We start from the raw sequence: 16,377 nt of genomic DNA on the forward strand, positions 1-16,377 counted from the left end.
GAGTTTAAAGCCTTGGAAGCTGAGGTTATGCAAAGGCTTGTTTTAAATCTTTAATCTGTAAAAATAATGTTGATTGCTCACAGATGAATCCATTATAATGAAACCAACATCGCCACTTGATGGGCTGAATTTTGTGAGCTCCCGACATCAGACTCCATGGCGGGGGTGCAAGGGAAGATCGTAGCGGTAGCAGCCTGCCACGGAGCCTGACACCGGGATTGCCGGGCCCGATCTTCCCGGCGGCGGAGAGGTTCTGTGGCAGCTCCCCCGCCGCTCTGCGATGGAACCCAAAATCAAATATTGAAATTAACTTTATGCATACATTTAAATCCAGTTCCCCTCGATCTTACCATCGGATCTGGATCTTCAGTGTGATGGACGGCACTCACATGCCTTCACTTTCCCATCCAGGGCAATCTGGTGCCACCGAGGTGGGGAACAGGGAGGAAATCAGAGCATTTTTAGTGTGGGGGGAGGGTTGGAACAGGATCAACTCTGCATTTTTAGTATGGGGGGGTGGAAAGAGGAGACCTCTGTACTTTGTGCTGTTATGGGGGTAGAGGGGTCAACTCTGCACTTTGTGCAGTTGTGGGAAGAAGGGGTCAACCTTGCAATTTCAGTTTATTGGGTGGGGGGTGGTGGAAACGGGCCAAACATTTATTTTTAGTGTAGGGGGTGGTGGGGGGCATGGGGGCAACTCTACATTCTCTGAGCAGGGCTGGCAGCCCTTTAAAAATGGCGTCAGTGTCTGCGCAGAGACAGTTAATGCTGTTGACGGCGTCGCCGAGACCGCCCTCACCATGTGATGGGGGGGGGTGGTGGGCGGCTGCCCTGCATATTTAAATGATCGCGCCAACATGGCGACGTGCGGCCTGCACATGCAGGCCAATTTTCTTGCCCGCCTCAGGGAACCAACCCAATGTTTCTAACTTAACTTTAGACGGGTTCCTGTGATTCTTGTGGAAAATAAATTCATAACATTTTTGATGATGCTGCTGAAAGTGATGAGATACAGTTTATGATTTATTGCTCCCCAGTGCACAGCTTTGTGTAGCACTCTGTAAATTCAAGCATGGACGCCAATTCACCAGATTGACAGCTATCCTTGATGTTGCAGCAATTAATATGGTAAATTTGACCCCAAATCATCAAACCTATCTCTACCCTCGTTGTTCACAACCATTAAGCTTAAACTTTCCTCATAAGTCAGTTTCCCGCTTTTCTTGGTCAAATGGGTTCTTGGATTCTTGGATTGGTTAAACTTTGCCAAAAGCTATTACTTATCCTCTATTATACCTAATCCTAATCCACCGCAAAGACTGCAGTTAAATCCATGAGTCATTCCAGTTGGCTTTGATGTCAAAAACACAAAAATCAAGGAAAGATCAATCTCACTTTATAAAATGAGCTCCAAGATTAAAAACAAAAGTTTTACCATTGTACCAGAAGTTTGGGATAGAATTAAAGTCATAGAATCATGTACCACAGAAGGAGGCCATTCAGCCCATTGTGCTGGTGCTAGCTCTTTAAAAGAGATATTCAAATTGTCCCACTGCTCTTTCCCCATAGCTCTGAAAATGATTCTTTTTGAGGTATTTATCCAATTCCTCACTGAAAGTTACAATTAAATTGTTCTTTCAAAAAAATTTTGAATCAGAAATAAAGGCTAACTTCAATTTGCAACACATTTGCACAGAGTTGGTGCAGCTTGTAATGACCGTCTTCTTCAATAAACATTGAATAGAATGGAGGTGGACTCTTTTCGCCATTCATCCTTCAGCTTTGGAGGGTACCAATTCTTTTCACAAGACAAGTACTTCTCCAGTGCCTACTTTTTGGGGCAGTAGAATTATTGATCTCCTGGAAATGTGAGCAATACGATCTTCTGGCACATTGGTACTACAGTCCTCTATTTGTCTTATGCTCACTATTTTTTAGGCCCTTTTGCCATAAATTCTTCAGTGTTATGACCCAACAAAACAAAGCATAAACTCTGTGGCACTTTATGATTTAATTAGCTTCTTCAAGCTATTTTTTTCAAACGAGAGCCAAGTCAGGATATGTGAAGGATAACGTTTTCCTGTGATCTGCATAAAGCGTTTTTCAAATACAGAAAACAAAATTTTCATAAAATTTGGAAACAACAGAGCTCAAAACTTTCCTGGAATCAATATTACTCAGCTTAATCCCTACAAGATGTGTTAGGGTGCCATTTTTACTTATTTGAATTGGTCAGCTAGCATAGAATTCTCGTCCATTGTGACATTTTGCTTTCTTTTTTAAATTGAACTTTAAATAAAATCTGTTGCAAGGTGCATAAATATGGTCAGTACAAATTGTGAAAGCCTAAATGGCCCCTTAATAATTTATCCTGTTCCATTCAGCTTATCTGAGTTTTCAGTTCACTGATAGAATCATAGAATGGAGGCCATTTGGCTGCTCTCTGCAAGAGCAATTCAACTTGTCCCACTCCCCTTTCCCAGTAGCTCTGCAAATTGTTGGCACTTATTCAATTCCTTTTTGAAAGCTACAATTGAATCTGCCTCCACCACATTCTCAGGCAGTGCATTCGAGATCCTAACCACTCTCTGCATAAGAATGTTAGTCTTCATATTGCCTTTAGTTCTTTTGCCAATCACCTTAAATCTACGATCTCTTGTTCTTGGTCCTTCCACCAATGAGAACAGTATCACTCTATCTACTCTGTCTAGACCCCTCATGATTTTGAACATCTCTATCAAATCTCCTATCAACCTTCTGGTTCTCTAAGGAAAATAACCCCAGCTTCTCTAATCTATCCATGTAACTTAAGTCCTTGATCCTTTGATCTTTTCTGCACCCTCTCTAAAGCCTTCACTTCCTCCTGAAATTGTGGTGCCCAGAATTGGCCCCAAACTTCAGTTGAGCCTCAACCACTGTTCTACAAAGGTTCATCATAACATCCTTGCTTTTGTACTCTATGGCCAGAATTTTACACCCCCCAAACGAGCAGGCTGGTGGCGAGGAGAGGGCGTAAAATTGAATGGGAGGCGTTCCCGACCCCCTCCCACCCCCGCTGCAATTTTATGCGGGGTGGCGGTGGCAAGAAATGGCCTGTCCACCCCAGGTCAATCAATGCCCTTAAGTGACCAATTTACTGGCACTTAAGGGCCTCTGCCCGCTGCCATGGGTATTTTACCCTTGGCAGCCGGATGGCAGAAGCCTCAAAAGTCCCACTTGGTGAAACCAGGTGGCCTTCTTCTGGGCTGGTGGGGGCCCTCCTCATCGGGCCCCCAACATATGACACTCCCTCCACCCCCCTAGCCTCACCGGGGCCTGACCGATTGTCTCCAGTGAGGCCCTAAAAACTTACCTTAGTTCCGGGTCCGTCCTTCATCTTGCTTGCGATGGCTGGGTGTAGTTCCAGCAGTGGCCACTATGGCCACTGCTCCCAATGGCGCTGTTGGGACTAAGAGCTGCTGGCCCGCTGATTGGGCAGCAGCTCCATTAGGCGGGAGTATGCTGAGACCAATTAAAGGCCTGGGGAGCGAAAAATCCCAGTCTGGCTCCCTAGGCCCAGTGGAGGAGGGCTTGCCACTGACTTTTCGGCCGGTGGACAGGGCCTCTCACCCAATGAAAAATTCCAGCCAATGCCTCTGTTTATAAAGACCACGATCCCATATGCCTTTCTCAACATGCCTTGCCACCTTCAATGATTTGTGCACATATATCCCCAGGTCCCTCTGTTCCTGTACCCCCTTTAGAATTGCAACCTTAAGTTTATATTTCCTCTCTTCGTTCATTCTACCAAAATACATTACTTCTCACTTCTCTGCATTAAATTTTATCTACCACATGTCCACAAATTCTATCAACATATCTATGTCTTCTTGAAGTCTATCTCTATCCTCCTCACAGTTCACAATACTACCACGTTTAGTCTCATCCACAAAATTTGAAACTGTACACCCAAGTCCAAGTCATTAATATATACCAAGAAAAGAATTCAGATTGAATGCCACCCTGTAAATAATCCTAACTATGCCAATTAAAGGTTGATACATCAGAAAATGTATAGACGTTCATAGGAAATTTTATTTTTGAAAGCATGATTATTGGAACATCATTTTCCCAAAGTATTTGGCACCTCAAAGTTAAAAATTCCCTCTTTAGGATCTGGGATAGTACTTGCTGCAGACGAAATCCCTTGAGTAAAATAAATTTCGACATTGTTTCAAACAGAAATGTTGATGTCACCTGTCTTAAAAATGCACAAAATATCAAATATCGAACAGTTGTTCTTAGATCAGTGCATCTCTTATGCTTTGTCCAGACTATTTAAATTTCCTGGAAAAGTTAGGCATAGCAGTACAAGATCAGACTTGTATCATTTTTTTCCCCAAGAAAACTCACACATAACTGTTATGCCAGTGCTCGGCTCAAATTTCCTCGGTTATTTATGTCACTTCAGAGTTACATCTGTCAAAACCCCTTAGCTCCTTAACATAGCTCCAACCTCATGCAAAAGAAAAGGGAATACAAGTTTCCTGAATGTACATCAGATCTGAAGGGGCATATATTTATGCCGCAAATTTTAAGCTTGGCAGGATTTAAAGTCGCTATTTCTGATGTTGATAATACTTTTGTTCAGTGATTTATAAGCATAATTTCTCTTTCTGAAGACTTCTGTATTTTTTACATCTTTGTAAGTTTTTGTTTTAATGGAATTGAATCTCTTACTGTAAAAGGAGAACATCTTTCAAATTTGCATTTACTTAAACATTTTGGGCTTAATGTACATCAGTGATGGCTTGATGACATCAAACTTTAATTTTCATCGCATTGGCAAGATAAATAGTGGCATATGGTCCATGTTTTCCTCAGGCCTGAATTGCTTATTCAGTTTTCTGCTGGTTTATACCTGCTTTTATATTCTTGTATATGGTGCTGAGATCCTCAGGAGATTTCAGTGGAAGCCATTGTCGTAAAAGCAAGCATAAATTTTTTCGTAATTTCAACATGGGCTTGGAAATTTATAGGAAGCAATGAAGAATAATTTACTTTTGAAGCTAGACATTTCTTCATCAATGGTCAACTCTACCCTATGCAGAAACTTAAAATGCTTAATTGGTTATCTGTTATCCCAATTAAGCCTCTGATGTGTCAAGAGAGACAACTTCATGCAGTCAAGGTGTATAAATACACCTTTATCACAACTTCCCTATGGTAGATTCAATTCTCCAGGAAGGTGCTCTGAGCTTTGAAATACTTATTAAGGATGGTTTTATTTTAATTAAACCAGACGTCAGATTCCTCTGGGCCTCCCCAATAATATAGATGTCTTCTATGAGATTGAATCAGCTTTGGTGATGCTCGTAGTAACATGAGAAATATCAGTGATCTGGAAAGAGTGAATTTCTAAATTGAATTATCTTAGAATCATATGCTGGGATTTCATGAGGAGGGAGTGGCCCCACCCATTGGCAGAAAGGTCAAGGGAGAACTCGCCTCTGCTCGGCCTGGAAATCACGCTGCTATTGGAAGAAGTTGGGACTTCTGCCTGTCTGAGGCAGCAAGACTCGCCTCCAAGAACTGCCAGCCAATCAGAGGCCTGGCAGCTCTTCAGTCCCAGCAGTGCCCTGGGAGTGGTGGCCAGTGCTGAGATTGTACCCAGCAAGAACAGGAACCATGGAGATCGCCCTCCTAAGGGGTAAGTAAGGTTGGGTCTCACTGGGGCAATTGGCTGGGACCTGGCAAGGGGTGTGGGTGGGTCAGAGAGCAGGGAGGGGGGTTAGTTTTAGCGGGGGTGGCCCGTGCTTCTGGAGGGGGGGCACCGTGGACCATAGGGTGCCTGATCAGGAGGGCAACCAACCCCTCTCGCCACCCAGCAGCCTGCAAGGAGGCCACCAGGTATTACTGGGCGGCCTCTTTAGGTGGCGAAGTGGCCATCCGCCACTAGTAAAATACCAGCGGTGGCAGGAAGAGGCCCATAAGTGGCCATTAATTGGCCACAAGAGCCTCACTTGCCACCTCCCCTGCTGCTGGTGAAATAGCATTGGCAGAGGGTAGGCAATGGGCACAGCGCCCCTGCCTCCCACTCGATCTTACAGCACCCCCCCCCCCCCCACCTCCTATACCGCTCTCTGGGGTTGTGTAAAATCCTGGCCATAGAATCATAGAATTGTCATCGCTCAGAAGGAGACCATTCAGTCTGTTGTGTCCTTAACGGTTCTCTGCAAGAGTAATTCACATAGTCCCACTCCCCTGCCTTTTCCCCATAGCCCTGCAATTTTTTTTTTCTCTTCAGATAATTATCTAATTCTCTTTTGAAGGCCTCTATTGAATTTGCCTGCACCACACTCTCAGGCAGTGCATTCCAGACCCTAACCACTCTCTACGTAAAAAAGGTTTTTCTTCATGTCGCCGTTGCTTCTTTCGCCAATTACCTTAAGTCGGTGTCCTCTGGTTCTGGATCCTTCAGCCAATGGGAACAGTTTCTCCCCATCTATGCTGTCCAGGCCCCTCATGATTTTGAACATCTCTAGCAATTCTCCTCTTATTCTCCAAGGAGAACAGACACAGCTATCCATGTAACTGAAGTTCCTCATTTCTGGTACCATTCTTGTGAATCTTTTCTGCACCTTCACGAATGCCTTAGCATTCTTCCTAAAGTATGGCGCCCAGAACTGGACACAATACTCCAGTTGTGGCCAAACCAGTGTCTTAAGCAAGTTTATCGTAACTTCCTTGTTCTTGTCCTCTATGCCCCATTTATAAAACCCAGGATCCCATTTAATCCCATATACTTTATTAGCTGCTTTCTCAACCTGCCCTGCAACCTTCAATGATTTGTGCACATATATCCCCGGTCCTTTGCTCCCGCACCCCCTTTAGAATTGTCCTTTTATTTTATATTGCCTCTCCTCACTCTTCCTACCAAAATGTATCACTTCACACTTTTCTACATTAAATTTCATCTGCCACTTGTCCACCCATTCCACCAGCCGATCTATCTCCTTTTGAAGCTTATCACAGTAATTTTATGAGTGTATGCTCCCAGTGATTCACAGCTTGAAGTTTATCATTATCTTGCTCACAGTTCAAACTATGGTGAAAAGCTTTTAATAGGATAACATTAGGGAATTGATCTACAGTATCAAGGACTGGTATAATAAATAATTATGCCATAGCTAAGTATGATATCAGCATTTGCTGGCCATTTAAAATGACATCTCTGTATCCTGGGTTTCATCTATTTCAGAGCGTCAGATGTGCACTCCAGTTTAAAACTATCTTTCATACTGAATTAGGAGCTGGTTTATATACGAGGGGTCAGGTGTGAAACCTCTCTAGACCAGAATACAGGCTAGAGATAGGCTTATAACTGCATAAGATTGAAACTGTGATTCACAGTTCCATCTCGTGTGCTTCGACAGTGGGAGCATACACTCATAAAATTGCTCCCTATATTCTCCCTTACACGTAACATGTCAATAACAACTTGCATTTATATAGCACCTTTAATGTAGCGAAATGTCCTGAGGCACTTCATAGGAGCACAAACACATAAAAATTGATGTGCACTTTCGAATCCATGCAAAATCCCTAGTCCAAAGGCCTCAAATTGGATCCTAGAGGGTGCTGGAGAACTACAATTGGACTTATGCTGCTGGATTAGGGATGCCAATTAAGCAGAGTTCCTGCTCTTGACCATTATGAGTTGACTCATGCTCAAAGTTTGCAAGCATTAATGTTCGCAGAGAATAACATTGGGCTCAGTTTCTATTTCCTCCACAATTAAAATAGGAGTGTTAATACTCGGGGGGGAATTTTAACCTAATCCACTCATTGAGAAACTGATAGGATGGAGTGGAACAGGGTTTTTTTTGCACCCCGCCAACATTGACTTCAATGGAACATAAAATCATGCTGGGTGGAAAACCAGTGTTGCACCTGATCCTGCAAGTTTCCCAATGGGCAGGTAAGGTTAAAGTTACTCACACGCCAATGGCCATGTGGCCAACCTACTTATATGTTTAAGCACACATTAATCCACACCCATTTAAGAGTCAAAATCCATAGTAGAGGAGAAGGGAGAAAGAGGTTTTTTTTTAAAGCCAATTAAAACAAAAATAATCATTTTTTTAAATCAGCACAAAGTACACATCAGAAGTAGTTTGACTGTTATGGGACTTCATATCCAAAGACTTTCAAGGAAAAGGTTATGTAACCATAACAAATAAAACTATTATAGCCTCTGATGTTGAATTAGTTTTGAAAGTTGTTCCTGGGTACATGCACACATTTATTTTAAAATATTCAGTCATTTACATGGCTTAAATCTCGCCTCTGTACATTTTTCTAACTGCAGTAAAGTTCCAAAGCAAAATAATGCAGCAAAAAAAGGCCTGGATGGTAACTTAGCATTTCCCTCTCCAGCCATTCACCAATCAATGCATAACACCATTACACTGCCACCACTACTGCCACCACCACACCACCCCCTGTCAGTGTCTAATAAGTTCTGTTGATGGATGTTAAATACCTAGCAGTTGAACGTAATAGGGTGAACAGGTATTGGGTGTTGATCAGTTAATTGAACTCAGATGTATACGTAAAGAAGGGACAGCCATCATTGGTGGGAGATTGTTAGGAGTGGAGTAGTGAACTCTGTGGTAAGCAGTAAACAGTCTCCACCAAAGCATCCAAGTCTCAGTGTCTTCTTCACAATCAGGCTTGGAAGTCTCTCTAACATTGCACCCCCCCCCCTCCCACCTACCACACACAACTACTTTTCATTCACATAATTTTATTAATTAATATGTATCTTAACCCATTGCTTAAAGTGAAAGCATGCTGTGGCATAGCCTCTTTTCAGTTAACAGTATAATTAAGTTTGTTAACAGCATGAGAACCTTGAGGAAGTATTCTATCAGCAACAGTACTTGAGGAACTTCATGAAACCTTATTGAATTGATAGTTTTTCTAGCGTATATGTTGTATATATGAAAGACAAATGAGGGCTTGTATGTGTGCATAATGGAGCAGAAAGAAGGAGCAGTACTATATAGGGCAATATTGTCTCAACACTGAATCAGGCTTCACAAATATAACTGGTATTATGCAGACACTCAAGTTACAACAAATAAATAAATGGAGCAATACTTTGCAGCACTATTTAAAATGAGAATCATACTCGTTGCAAAGTTGACTGACGACACACTTGCAAACAGAGGAAATATTTGTAGTGGAAATTGTAAGTGCTCGTTATTTTAACAATTCTGCAAAGATGTTTTCAAAAACTGTCTTGATAAGCTAGGATTGTCAATACCAAAATCCTATTAGTGTCCACAACAGCAAATATATTTCAAACCTACCAGAAGATGAGGCTTTTCATTGTTGGTCATGCAGGTGCCAATGTGTTGTCGATAAATCATACACTACTTGTAAGAATCTGCCTTCAGCTCAAATTGGAGATCGATTGTCTTTCTTTCCTCCTGAAAGTAAAAAATGTATTGTTTAAATATTCATCGGACTATCATATCTAGTATAATGGTTCACAGTTTGCTTGCCACCTTTGGAGACATGTTGATATTCAGTCAAGTAAATGCGATGGAAGACACTTGGCTCATTGTGTACTAGTCTGACCACAAGACTGATAAATAAACTGCTTTTAACTCTCCACACACATTACATGACGATGAGAGAAAAAACAATTATCTTACTATCTGGGTGCAAAGTACTTCGTCAAAGCCTGAGAATATCAACATTTCTGCTAACAATTCTGCATCTTGTGCTCAATGCTGTTAAATATCACATAAGAAAGTGAGTTTGTTATTATATGAAGAGGAAAGATAGGTCTAGTTGGGAGCAGGTTTTGTCCATAAATAATCTCTGATTTTATAGGGAAAAGTAACAATTTTATCAGAATGTTGCTTAATGTTTTTATTAAAAATACCAACTTTCTTATCTGTATTTAATCCCTAAAGTTGGGTCTCCAACAGAAACATCCTGGAGCAGCTCCATAGGAAACAGCATGGACCACAAGTTCAGGCTGATAGCTGTGCCAAAGTCATCTAATCCTGTTAACACAATGCTGGGCAATCTGCATCCCCAGTCTGCAGCACGGTTTCCTGGAATCACACAGCTCGGAGCAGCTCTAGCACTAGTCTGACCTCATGGCCCTCGCTGTTTCTCATGGCGCTGCTAGTGATGCTGCCCTCGGTTGACATCATCAGATTGGCCTGGCACAGACATTTTCCACATGGCTAAGAACATTACTGCTTTTAACAAAAACATCCGACAGAAGTCTGTTGATTCCATTACTATACTCTAAGTTAAGGTGTAGTTTGAACTAGAAGTACTTCCTCTATACTTGCTTCTTCCTGCAACAAGCAATGCAGTATCTTCAACGTGTTTTTCCTCTTTGCTAAATGCATCACCAATTGTAACATAACCTTATCATAGGGATATGAGTCTAACACAAGATGACTATGTGTGAGTAGTATTATTATTCCGTTTTCTGTTAATGATAACTGTTACGGCCACATGGTGATGGATGTGGGTGGTTCCCACTGTTCAACTCCCTCCTGACCGCAGCAAGTATTTTTGTTATTACTGTTCAACCCCTTTGTGGTTTATTGGTCGTTTACCGAACAGTGGCAGGTTTTCTTGTAGGTTTAAAACAGAGGATTAATAACTTATTGAGCAACATGCCTCATCCAGAAGTTGTCGCAACCGTACCCACAGATGCATTCATGCACGCGTGTGTGCGTGCACACACACACACACACGAAAAGGGGTATGTAGTTTGAGGTGCCACAGGGTTTCAGGGTTCATGGTAAGCCTGTTGAATTTTCTTGGAGGTTAATTACTCTTCAGTTGTACGTCTGAGGTGTTTGTAGATTTCTCTGTTGGTTGAAAGTTTAGTTTAAAGTCAGGGAATCACTTCCAGTTCTTTGCTGCACAAGTTGAAATGTAGAATTCACAGCAGGGCACCTTTCTTTTGGTATGCTGGATTTTCTCCCAGCTCACAACTGGACAAGATTTGTGATGTTTTTTCCTGGGTCTCTCTCTCTCTCCAGAGATTTACGTTTTAAGCTAAAAGTCTCACACATCTTGCCTATGTTGGGAGACACAAATCTTCCTCCCTGTGGTAACTGATAATGGCCCAGGATGTGGCTACTTCACACCTTCTTTGTTTCAGAAGAACCCATTCAATTCAAAAATGTCTCTTGAGGGGTTCAGGATGGGTGTAATTGACACCTCTTAAATTTGGAATGTATCCTTCTTCCCCTGCCAGACAGTAGACAGCTTGAATATACAAGGCCAGGTCTTTTGACCTTTGGTGGCCGTTTTGAAGCACATTGTCCATTTTTTTAAAAAGAAAAGTCCATTTTTATAACTCTTCAGGTTGAGTTTTTGGAGTTTCAATCACTGCACTTTATGTGAGCATAACATAACAGTTAAGGCATACAAAAAATGTCGATCAGCCAGGTAGCACAGAAAATACAGGCATCATATTACAGAAAACGTGATCTCAATATTCACAAAACTCCAGAAAGGAAAAGGTGCTATGTTACGTTCAGCAACGTAATCTAATTTTACATCTCTTGGATGCAATGTTATCTCAAGATTGCTTTGTTGTATAGGACTGTGCCAAATAGCATAGGAACCTGAAAAACAAACAACCCAACGAGTCTTACATCTCGCACGTAGCACAGCTTAAACATGAATGTCACAACTTAAAGGTGTGCATCGAATCAAGGGCATTATGTCCATCACACATTAATGATTTGCTTAATCGCCACTATCTGTTCAATTACCATTCTGATTTGCTCAAATACCTATTGTCATAACACAAGCAGTAAATGCTACCACTACAAATGAGGAAGCCATACAAAATCAAGTGTGTTGCCGATTCCTCTTCCCCAAACGTTATTGCTCAAATCAGAACCAGCACAAAACCAATCAAATTACAAGAATAATCTTCTCAATAGAGTATTGGCAGCCATGCTGCTTTCGAACCCAATACATCTTAAACTCCTGTTGAGTAAAAACAAAATAAGTACATGAAAAATTATGTAATTATTAACAAGATCATCAAACATCCCTACCGTATGTTGGAATTTTCTGCCTGGATTTCTCACTTCTCCATGACCATACATTTTCTGTTTATCTAATTCTCACAGCACCTTCCCTGCAGAGCTGTTATGGATGCTTGCTCCTGGCTTCACAGAATCACACAATTGTTACAGTGCAGAATGAGGCCATTTGGCCCATCGTGTCCGCACCAGCTCTCTGAAAGTGCAATTCCCTCAATTCCATTCCCCCGCCTTCTCCCTGTAACCTTGCACATTCTTCCTTTTCATATAACTGTCTAATTCCCTTTTGAATGCTTCAATTGAACCTGCCTCCACCACATTCTCAGGATGAGCATTCCAGAACTTAACCACTCGCTGCGTGAAAAAGTTTTTCCTCATGTCACTTTTGCTTCTCTTACCAAATACTTTAAATCTGTGCCCGCTCGTTCTCGATCCTTTCACGAGTGGGAACAGTTTCTCTCTATCTACTCTGTTCAGACCACTCATGATTTTGAATAGCTCTATCAAATCACCTCTCAGCCTTCTCTTCTCCAAGGAAGTCCTAACTTCTCCAATCTATCTTCGTAACTGAAATTCCTCATCCCTGGAACCATTCTTGTGAATCTTTTCTGTACTCTCTCCAATGCCCTCACATCTTTCCTAAAGTGCGGCACCCAGAAGTGGATGCAAACCTCCAGCTGAGGCCAAACGAATGTCTTATACAAGTTCAACATAACTTCCCTGCTCTTGTACTGTATTCCCTATTAATAAAGCCCAGAATACTGAATGCTTTATTAACCGCTCTCTTAACCATCAAGTTTGATTGTCATTTAGTCTCCACCCCACCCCTCCACACACCCACCAACCACCCACAAAACAAATATGTGTAAGACAGCAAGCATGATTCTAAAGAAACATCTGGCAAGGTTAGTAAACAAGCTGTATGAGGGAAGTAAAGTGATGGGGGAGTTAGATGGAATCTCATGGTCAGAAACAGTGACTGAAATTGGTGGGGAGGAGGGAAAAGATGCAAAACAGAAGGTTGCAGGAGGCAAGAAGAACAGAAGAGAAGGTAAATATAAAATACAATTAAGGGAGACACCATAAGTAAAGGAGGAAGAGGTAGTAATAAGGGAAGAAGATAGGGATCACTAGTAAAGGAGAAAGAAGGTGATGATATGGGAAGAAGACAGGCAGCATGAAAAGAAAGGGCAATGAACATGAGGTATAGTGGACAAGCTGTGTGACCAATTGTGGCACTGGGTTTGGGTTTGGATGGAAAGGGTGTCACAAAGCTCATCTGCATATTGATAAGTTAGCAGGGAAAGATGCCACACACCAGCCAGGAGCTCAGGCTGTAAGCAAACTACAGGTGCTAGGAATGGCCTCATTTATTAGCAGTAGACCTGAGAGTGCATTTCTCTCAGAACTACACATGGTTTGAGCCTCCTATCAAACTCCGTCAAGAGAAATATGGGCCTCAAAGCTCAGAATTGCAGTCTGAGTGCAGTGGAATGAGATTGAAGGAGTCACAAAAGTAACATGGAATCTTCAGACTGAATTATTGTTAATACTGTGAACAATGCCACAGGGTTTCAACAAGTACCAGTTTTGATTTCAAGCTGCTGCAATAAGTATAGTTTCCCTGGCATTATGCGGTACTCTCTCATTAAAATGTATGTTTTTAAAATTTGTATTTACAAACCCAAAGCACACCGACAGATTTCAAAACAAATAACTTACAAATTGTGCACTGGCAAAAATTATGCATACTTTTTGACTACTCCCATCCCTTGGCAAAACTTTGGAAGCATGATGCTTCTTTAATCCTAACACTTATAGTACTTTGTCTTTAAAGCAAAATTGCTTCTTTTTTGAAGCTTAAAAGTTTGCCTCAACACTGAACCAAAGGTCAGTAAAAGAAAGGAAATTAACTTGTATTTATGCAGCTCCTTTCATGACCTCAGGACATCACAAAGCATTTTACAGTCAGTTAGTAAGAACTTTTGAAGTGTAATCACTGTTGTAATGTAGGGGATGTTGCATCCAGCTTTATGCACAGCAAGATCCCATGAACAGCAATGCGATAATAGCCAGATCTCTCTTAATGTTTGTTGAAAGTTAAATATTGGCATGACATAGGTATTAATAAGATCCAAAATTGTGCAGTATTATGGTGTCTGCAGAGACTTTGTTTAGAATGTTAGAATAAAAATGAGATTGGCCTGTCCTGCAGCCATAATTCTGCTTTATTGAGTCACTTCAGCAGTTTAGAAATTTTGCAAATCATTTCTCTTGCTAATTTAAGGAAATACACCACTGAATAATGAGCTGAATATTATTGAAGAACTGTTCCAACAACAAAGAACCCAATGTGGCATCTGTGACACAAGAGCACAAAGCAGTCATGCAACGTGTGCTGCCACTAACTGAAATCAGTCAGTTCTAATACCCTCATTTCCATGAATTGGTTCAGCTTGACAGCATAATGAGTGAAACATTTCTGCTCATCAGGAGCTGAGTTTTGATGAAGATAAAATTAAAATGAAGGATAAACATTGGGATGAGTATGTTTGGTCTACTTCAGAACTCATGCAGCAGATTTTGAGGTGAAGTCCATCTTGAATAATACCACAAAGAGACTAGCATGCATCTTTGGCAAAAACAAAATTCTGGTCAGTCCCATCTCTTGTGAATGCGCTGGACCAGATCTTGCTGGAAAGGGACACCTCATGGCATATGTCTTCATTCAGAATTTCTCCTGTACTCTTCAGCTCGAAAACGTTTCACTCCCCAACTTGCTGGCAGTGCGAACTGATAACAGCGATGGCCTGAATCCTCAGGTCTTAAAAGAAGTGGCTGCAGAGATAATGGATGCATTGGTTGTAATCTTCCAAAATTCTCTAAATTCTGGAAAAGTCCCAACAGATTGGAAAATCACAAATGTAACACTTCTATTCAGGAAAGGAGGGAGACAGAAAGCAGGAAACTATAGGCCAGTTACCCTAACATGTCATTGGGAAAATGCTAGAATCTATTATTAAGGAAGTAATAGCAGGACATTTAGAAAATCATAATGCAATCAGGCAGCGTCAACTCGGTTTTATGAAAGGGAAATCGTGTTTGACAAATTTATTAGAGTACTTTGAGGATATAACAAGCAGGATGCATAAAGGGGAACCAGCAGATGTAGTGTATCTGGATTTCCAAAAGTTATTCAATAAGGGGCCACATAAAAGGTTAGCTGCACAAGGCAAGAGCTCATGGTGTTGCGGATAATATATTAGCAAGGATAGAGTATTGGCTAACAGAAAACAAATAGTTGGGATAAATTCAAGTTAGCCAACTGTAACTAGTGGAGTGCCACAGGGCTCAGTGCTGGGGCCTCAACTATTTACAATCTATATTAATGACTTGGATGAAGGGACCGAGTGTATTGTAGCCAAATATGTGGACAATACAAAGATAGGTAGGAATGCAAGTTGTGAGGAGGACACAAAGTGTCTGCAAAGGTTAGGTGTGTGGGTAAAAAAATGACAGATGGAGCATAATGTAGGAAAATGTGAGGTTGTCCACTTTGGCAGGAAGAACAGAAAGGGAGAATATTATTCCCATGAAGAGAGACTGCAGAATGCTGTGGTACAGAGGGATCTGGGTGCCCTTGTACATGAATCACAAAAAGTTAGCAAGCAGGTACAGCAAGGAAATTAGGAAGGCAAATAGAATGTTGGCATTTTTTGCAAGGGGGATGGACTATAAAGGTAGAAAGTCTTGCTACATTTGTACAGGGCATTGTTGAGATCGCACTAGAATACTGTGTACAGTTTTGATATCCTCTTTGGAGTTTAGAGGAATGAGTGGTGATCTGATTGAAACAAATAAGATTCTGACAGGGCTTGACAGGGTAGATGCTGAGAGGATGTTTCCCCTTGTGGGGGAATCTTGAACATGAGGGCACAGTTTCAAAATATGGTGTCTCCCTTTTAAGACAGATATGAGGAGAAATTTCTTCTCTCAGAGGGTCATTAATCCTTTGAATTCTCTACCCCAGAGAGCAGTGGAGGCTGGGCCATTGAATATATTCAAGGCTGAGTTAGAGAGGTTTTTGATCTACAAGGGAGTCAAGGGTTATGGGGGAAGGCAGGAAAGTGGAGTTAAGGCCACAATCAGAACAGTCATGAAATTTTTGAATGGTGGAGCTGGCTCGAGGGGCCAAATGGCCTCCTCCTGCTCCTATTTCTTATTATCTTATAATCTTATGAGGGCATCTGGGACCTTAGGGAATAACGCTTTCACGAGTGGGATTTAAGGATTC

At 41.5% G+C, this 16,377-nt stretch overlaps 1 long non-coding RNA gene across 2 annotated transcripts in view; it reads right to left on the bottom strand.

Moving 5' to 3' along the window:
* LOC137368768 (uncharacterized) overlaps positions 1-16,377 on the bottom strand; it is a 1,225,970-nt gene that overhangs the window by 273,268 nt on the left and 936,325 nt on the right. For both annotated transcript variants that reach the window (XR_010974829.1, XR_010974830.1), the window contains exon 5: positions 9,357-9,476. This is a non-coding gene — a long non-coding RNA (uncharacterized lncRNA). The remainder of the gene's footprint in view (positions 1-9,356; positions 9,477-16,377) is intronic.

The sequence above is a fragment of the Heterodontus francisci genome, chromosome 4, assembly GCF_036365525.1.
Source record: "Heterodontus francisci isolate sHetFra1 chromosome 4, sHetFra1.hap1, whole genome shotgun sequence".
In the NCBI taxonomy this organism is placed as follows: Eukaryota; Metazoa; Chordata; class Chondrichthyes; order Heterodontiformes; family Heterodontidae; genus Heterodontus; species Heterodontus francisci.